Source organism: Anopheles gambiae, chromosome 2, assembly GCF_943734735.2.
Source record: "Anopheles gambiae chromosome 2, idAnoGambNW_F1_1, whole genome shotgun sequence".
In the NCBI taxonomy this organism is placed as follows: Eukaryota; Metazoa; Arthropoda; class Insecta; order Diptera; family Culicidae; genus Anopheles; species Anopheles gambiae.
Window position 1 is genome coordinate 66,253,674 of NC_064601.1, and position 8,480 is coordinate 66,262,153.

Sequence of the window (8,480 nt, forward strand, 5' to 3'; positions counted from 1 at the left end):
CTTAAGCCCAATACTTATGTTGAACACCCTATGTAAAAGTTGGAGAAAGGTTTAGATGGCGCACAGCCACTTTTTGAAATTGCAAAAATGTTGCCTAGGTTGGCGCTTAAGATGTTCCAAAAATATTTGACTCTGTACAACTGTTGGTTTTCCATGGTCGAAAGGTAACGATTGAGCATCCTAACATTGTGCAGCTTCCTTGTGAAACTTTTTATGTTGAGGACAAATATATTATTAATTACAAATGACGGTAACGCCGACAAAAAGTGTTTCTCCCAAGATTCGACCATGTTTTCATCTGTTTGAGTACATCATGCACGATAGCTTGCTGCAACCCGTATGACAATGCCATCACGGTGGAAGCGCTCGTAAAAAGATCATGAATGAAACATGCTATGTAACTCATAAAAGCATTATTCTTCCATCAGAGACAATCGTTTTATCATTTGACTTGATGTTGTATTGTTTTTGTTAGTGATGTCACCGCACAAACCTAATGCGGAAAGTACAGACAAGAAGATCTGAAAGAAAGGTGTTCTAGTTTATCAGCGGTCATTAGCTCTGCATGTTGAATAGTTAAATGTCATACTCTTACTCAAGACTAAATACAAAAAAGATACACAATCAAAACGAGTCCAGAAAGTTTAGGACGACTTTCAAGAGTTGAAAGTTTGTATGCCTAAGAAAATGCCACTAATGAAGAAAGAACAAGAATACGTTAAAAATAAATCATATTACATCAACTCCTATCCGGAAATTGTTGCCCTCATACAGGTAAATAATGTCATACAAAAAAAACTTGATAACCGATTCACAACTGACATATAACTGAGATACAGACAGTCCAAAAACTATTTGTTTTGCTGAACATTTTGTAGAAAAATGCGAATTATGGCCGATTTAGGCACACATAAATAAACTAAAAAAAATCGTTTGAAGGATGTGCAAAAAGTATTCGTCTATTTAGCTTTTTACTCATTTACGCTGGCCAAACGTTACGTAGACATGAATTAAATTAATTATTATCAATCTGCCTAGAGCCTTTCTTCTAAATTGATGCAATCCTGTTGTTTGAATTGCTTTTCGAGTGGTCAATGAGGCACTAAAAGCGGGGGAGTTAAAGGAATGGAGCATGATAGCGAAAATCATATCTCATTGCCATGCATAACCTATCCTACCCTTTTTTCAAGGTTACAAAACATGTAGGAGGCCTCATTCCTTCATTTGATCAGCGGTTGGCATTTTTTTGACACTTATTGTGTGTCAAAAAATCATGTAAGCAGTCATAATTTACAGTTTATATAACGAAAGAAGCGGTTGAATGTCCAAAAATAACAAATCAGTGCATTTTACGATGGCCAATAAGATAAGGAAAATATATGGATCACATTTAGTTGATGCATCATGCTTCATTTCATTGTAGCAGGCCATGTCATGGCTTAAATGAGCGAGTTGTTACAAAAATGCTTTGTTTGAATAATCCCACACGCAGAAAATGGCCAAATCTGCTAAGTAGCATCATTTTTTTTTTATCGAATTAGGCTCTACTAACATATTAAAACAAGAGAGTCAGAGAAACTGTACCAATATTCGGCAGTGTACCTGTTTTCGGCAGGGTAACTAAAAGCGTGTAATTACGCAAAAACGCGTTGAAAATTGTCTCAACACATATTTTTTAAGTAGAGATATACTCATTTGTTATTCATATACGAAGTTTCACATCATTTCCTAGCATATTTTTCAAAATATCAAACAAAATGTGCTGAGTTCAACATTTTTCGGCAGATTTGTTGTCAGTCCATAATTCGGCAGGTTTCATTATTAAGCAAACCAGAGTACTTAAACAATGAAAGTGTGGTTTTTATGAAAGATTCTATGGTTGCTGATTTTATACTATTCCGCTTGGAATTTTAAAATCACTAAAATCAAGTAATTATTCACTTTAAATGCTGCCGAAAATTGGTACTCGGTAAATGTTGATTTTTGACACATCAATGCTGTTGGCTCCTGCCGAAACTTGAAACCAAAGTGTATGAATTTCAGGTGGTCTCGTCCCATACAAATTGACAACTAATTTCGGAATCAAAAAGCTCCTTTTGACAGAATGGGTGAAATGAATTTCCTTAGGAACCGATCGCTTTGTTCTTAGTAACACATATGTAGTACACATTGGTGTCCTCATCGACGGCATTATTTTGATCCAAAAATAGATTTTATTTAGTTCAGATTTGGTTTAGCTTACAATAAGAAATTTTGTGTGTGTTTTTAAGGCATTTCAGTGCAAATAACTAAGATTCTACGATTGTTTGTGTATTCGGCAAGTCGCCAGAAAGCTTGTTTGGGAAAAAGTTTTCACCCATGCTGTCAAAAAGTGACGTTCAAATTTGGTCATAAAAAACAGTCTTTGAGACCACCTGGTCTTCATACACTTTGCTTGAAACGATAACACACTTTTGATTTCGTTGAATATGCCGAACTCTATAGCCGTCAAACAGTCTCATTTTTTCCAATGCCTACTTTGTTTGTAACTCACATCAAAGTGACTGTAAAAATTGCCAGCAAAATGTCCAAAATGGGCAACATAAAATTAATAATTTAGGTACTTTTCAACACTAATCTTAGGAAAGTGAGAGTGTAAAATTGTTTTAAACATTTTTGTCAGCCTATTGGCATTAATTAAAACATTTATCGACCCGTATTCGCGTTGCCGAAAATTGGAGCAAAGCCTGCCGAAAATAGGAACAAAAACAGTTTATGCATTTTCATAAATATCGCTAGAAAATGTATTTGAAAGGACAAATAAAAAATAGCACAACATAATACGATAGTTTATCGTTTATCGTTTATCATAATCATGCCACTTTCAAGAAAAATAATAAACATTGTGAGTGTGCGAGCTGTTTAAGTGAAACTGCTGCACTAACCTGCCCAATACTGGTACATTTACCCTTTTTCAAATTGAATAGATCATTAAATCAATTAAGAAAGACATTTACAACATAAGTGATGCAAAAAGGACAAGGCTGGTTAAACAAATATTGCTTTACAGACCGTACAAATTATATGAGTATTTAAATTATATGCAGCTGTACCATCAAAGTATTAAACAATTGTATATCCTACCACCTACTCATACCATTACCCGCTGTTGTTGAAAAAGGTAGCTTTGAAAAAATGCTATATAGGGTAAATGTACCAGTATTGAGCAGGATAGTGCCGTAGTTTCACAAAAAAAATAACGTACGAGCAGTTTTTATCACTTTTCATGAAAGTGACGTTATTTTGAACGATAAAATATCGTTTTAAGCTGTACTATTTTTTTATTTGACTACTTAAATGTATTTTTTGAGATATACGTGAAAATGCCGCCACTGTTTTTGTTCCCATTTTCGGCAGTTTGGTCCTATTTTCCAAAGTACAGTGAACCTTCTCTGATTTGAGAGGCGATGGGACTGTCGAATAAGAGGGGTTTTCAAATTACAGAGGTTGAAAGTTAATGAAAGGTCCATACAAACAAGAAAGAGACAGAACATTTAGTATGCAGCCTTAACTGTTGCTATAGGAAACTGCGAATAGAATCGCCAATTTGAGCATACATCATTCAATAATCATGGCAACACCATACACAAATAAGAAGGACACAGATTTCAGAGGTTTTCCAAATTAGAGGAACAAAAATGTACTGGAAATCAAGGGACTGTGCAAAATGTTCAAATAAGAGAGGTTTTTCAAATTGGAGAGGTGTTAAATAAGAGAGGGTTCACTGTATATATAATACAAAGAACGAGTCAACCAGAACATATGATCAAAAAGCGTGTAAAAGTTTGCATTAATGTATTAATTGTTGTGCATGCAGTGGTCTGAATGCATTTCGGTCAGTTTTACAACGTTTGTTCATAATTTTGTACTTAGAAAGGTTGACGGATATAAAAAAAGATAGAATTATAATGCAATTATCGATATAACAAGATCAGTGCCCAAAATTAGGACGAAATCATCTGCAGCTCAAGAGGACAAAAGCTAAGAGGCCAGATTCCTGATTGTGGTCGTTTTTAAGTGATGAATTACTGAATAAGTTCTCCATGTCAAGTGCCTGAGAAGGAAATGTATAGTTACACTAGATTTTGTGCAAAAAATGCACAATTAGCCCTAAACAGTGTTTGGTTGTATGAAATCGTTGGTGAAAACTTTTTCATCTAATTATCAAAAACGAGCTTTGAAAATGGTGGACCAAAATCTATGAGCTATGCATCGATCTCTGTATTATATAGTCTTTGGGCAAAAGTATGAGACTGTTCTGGATACACAATATGAATGTCAATTGAAATTCAAACTACAGTGAAATCTCTCGAAGATGAAGTTTCTTCAAAATGATTTTTTGCTGTAAGCTGAACATTTACACCAGCGGGCGGCAAACTTTTGAGGCAAATGGCCAAATTTAGTAAATGATCCAAAGCCGAGGGCCAGGAGAATGCGGTTTTTCTATTATTGTGATTTAATTATTACATTATATAATTTTAGAAAAACAATAATTAGTTGATGATATCAAGAAATGCGATTGGAATTATTGCTGTTTTCCTATAATTGTGTCATGCAAATATGGTTCAAAATTGATAATACCTACATACTTTTTTTTTTAATATGCAAAAATATAAATCATAAAATTTCTTATGCGACCTTCGTTTCGATAGTCTCATTGTGGTGTTAAAATAATGTTAATATTACATAACAGTAACATTAGAAAATGGACAACAATTGTCGATTTTTTATGGGCTTATCTTAAGCCGCCTGCTCATGATAGGGCACGTCGATGTGACATGGCCCGGTCAACAACAATTCTCCAGGATGCTCGGTCCCTGGCTGCAGTCTCCCATCCATGCAGACATCAGATTTCCGACAGGTCTCGCTTCACCTGGTCCAGCCATCGAGTTCGCTGTGCTCCACTGTGCCTTATGCCGAACTGGGTATCGCTGTCGAACACCTTCTTGGTGGGGCATGAGTCCGGCATTCTCATGACATGCCCCAGCCATCGTATCCTACCAGCCTTCGCCACCGTCAGGATTCTCGGTTCACCGTACAGCTCAACAAGTTCATCCTTCTCTTCCACGCTCCATGCTCGAACACACCGCCAAAGATGGTCCGGAGGATGCGTCGCTCAAACACGCCCATAGCGTTTGCATCCTCCGCTCGGATGGTCCAGGATTCGTGTCCGTAGAGGACCACAGGGCGAATCAATGTGCGATATATCTCACATTTCGTGTGGGCTCGAAGTCTTCTGGTTCTCAGCAGTCGATGAAGCCCACAATTTGCACGATTCCCCTGCACAATGTGTCTGCGGATTTCGCTCCTGATGTCGTTGTCCGAAGTAAGGACCGTCCCGAGATAGCTAAACTCCTTTACCACCTCTAGACTGTCGCCGTCAACTAATACACTGCTTCCCAGATGGTCTGAGTCTCCAGCAAGCAGGTACTTCGTCTTCGTCGCATTGATTCTTATTGCATTGAAAACGTTAATTGCACTTTGAGTAGTAGTATCCCATTAGTTAGCAGACAAAATTTGACACCTCTATCAGTCGAACTCTAACCATGATGGCCAAAAAAGTGAATCAAAAGCGTGCGCGATCAAATAATGGCACCCCGTAGCGTCCAAAATCGACACCGTGCGGAAGTTTGTGGACGTCGTATATACCCGTTTTGGCATTTTGGTCGCCAACATCTTGGCACTATTAGGCAAAAATCAAAGCATCGAAAGAAAACCCAGGCTCATTTTTGAGGTTTCAAAAGAAGCTGAAATGAAGACAGAGGGACAAGTGGCTACATTACTACGTTAGTTGGACCGGGATATCGATGCAACCCACCAAACAGTTAAATAATACCTGGGAAACATAAAGAAACAGATCAGGAATTAGAAATCGCATCCACTGGCTTCGCAGTGGCAAACAATTACGCAAAAACTCAATGCAATAATTTCAGGTGAATTTCGACAGCAACATCCGTCAACTGTGTCCCATCGATTTTTTTCTACGCCAACGTGATGCATAAACTCTACTCTAACAATTTTGTAGCGAAAACTTAGGAGGAATTAATGAAAATCGATGGTAGAACTTAAATCATGCATGTCTTCGTCCACCATGGTGAAAATTCCTAATAACTGACGAAAGGCAATTCGCAAAGTCTTGAACATATTTGTGCAAGTAATCTGAAATAATTCCCTTTGAACAGATGTAAATGTAAAGAAATTATCTTTCCTAGTTTTTTTCTACAGCCAGTCGAAAATGGCATATTTTTTCATGCAAAAGTTACGGGGATATTGACCTCGAGTTCGAACCATCGTACTTTTTCAACGTTTAATTAAACTACTATGAAATGATGGACCGTTTAATTTAAAGTTGAAAAAGTACGATGGTATTATGGTATACTAAAACATCTTCAGTAATTTGTGTACGAATCGTTTCTTCCCATCTTTCCAAATCAGTCAAATCCTTTCGCGGGCTGGATTGAATGTTGCGGCGGACCGCTGATTTAGACTATACAGTCTGTTCCTGAGTTACGCGGTTTCTGCGTTACCGACGAATCCGCGTAACTCGAATATCCGCGAAAGTCGAATTACACGTTTTTTGACTAAAATACTATTGATTACTAAGTCTTTTATTTAATTTAGTACTTTTATACACTTTATCATTTATTTGATATGATTTGCGCAGAAAATTATAATATTTCTGGCTTTTAAGCGGTTTCAATTTGTTAGCAAAAATGCAATTTATACCGAACTTGAAGCAAATTGTACTGATTTGACATTTGATCTGTCAAATTTAGATAACCGCGTATCTCCGAATCCGCGTAAGTCGAGAACCGTGTAACTCGGGAACAGACTGTACCTTCATATTCTATATACAGTGGAGCGCCGTTTATCCGGGCTTCACGGGACTTGACCTCACCCGGATAAGCGAATAACACGGATAATGAGTAAAATGATATATTTTATCACCAATTCCTGGTTATGTTTTGGAATTTTTCTTATTTTTTGATAAAAATAACCCAGTTTTTACTAACTTCATGTTTTTCCAAAGAGAATATTTTAAATTTGCCATGCATTATATTGTTTTTGTAATGACAATGTGCTCTTATAACCGCTTTTTCAAATATCCTCCTCATAACGCAATGTCACTTTTGTATTGAACTGTCATTTCTCAACAGCACGGATAAACGGAAATCCGGATAAAAGGTACCCGGATAAACGGCGCTCCACTGTATTGTATGGCTCTTAAAGATGAATACCTCCATAAGGCCCGGGTCTATAAACATGTTGCAGCAACTTTTGTTCAATGGAAACATTTCTGTATTTTTATGTTTATTTAAAAAATTGTGCACTTATTTGCTCACTACAACATTTTCAAATTAAGTTTAAAATATTTTCTATTCGTTTTGGTATGCAAACAACTCCGAAATGTTTCTGTCAAAAAATAAACATGAAGATTTGTTTCCCTTGCAACAAAAATGTTCGCGTGATACGAGTTTGACATTTCGTCCATACAATTTGGCAACGAATGTTCCCGCAACATTTTCATAGACCCGATCCTAAGGCGAATATTCTTCAATCTGCATATGCGATTTGGCAGCCGAAATTCTCTCAGGTGATCTTTTGGATGGTAGTTCACAAAAATATTGGTCAAAGGAAGCCATGTTTATCCCGAGGCTTCATGGATACTTCATAGCAACATCTTCAATAGTTTTCCTCAATATGAATACCTCTTTGAGCTGAAGGTCCCTTGAAAATTTTCCTTTGAGAGATTTCAGTAGACATCAGACACGGCATATCTTTCTTCGCGAATCTTTCCCCTTCCACTAGAAACAAGTGTCAAAAAAAGATTCGCCAAAATTTCGCAATAGTTCACATACCACGAATCTTAGCAGGATACCATTATCGTAATTTAGCAAAAAAAAATCGTAAAACGCGGGTTCTTGTTGAAAGAAATACACAATATACAACCATTAGAACATTTAGGATTTGAAAGCAATCGAAAACTAAAGTTTAAAGACGAAAAAAAAACGATATTTCTCTGGGTCTGTCAAAAGATTGCAAGCAAATACAGTCAGTCCAAAAAGTATTCGTCTAGCTGAATATTTTTCAGAAAAAGGCGAATTATGGCCGCAAAAGGCATGGGGTGGTAAAAGTAATCACGGGGTTTGATAAATGGACTATCAATACACACGTACTGCTAAAAATAAGCTTTGAAATAGTGCAATAACAACTAAATTATTTAAAAAAACTAAAAAAAGTCATTTGATTGGTGCGCAAAAAGTATTCGTCTATCTGACTTTTGGCGTAATATGCGTATGAAAACAAAGGTTATGGAATCAAAAAATGTCCTGATCTTGTTTCTTATTGCATTTATGACTATTGGTGACTACTTGCACAACGCAAGAACTCATTTGAACCATTAAAATGGCGTATTTTTGATCCACTCATCCTACAAGACT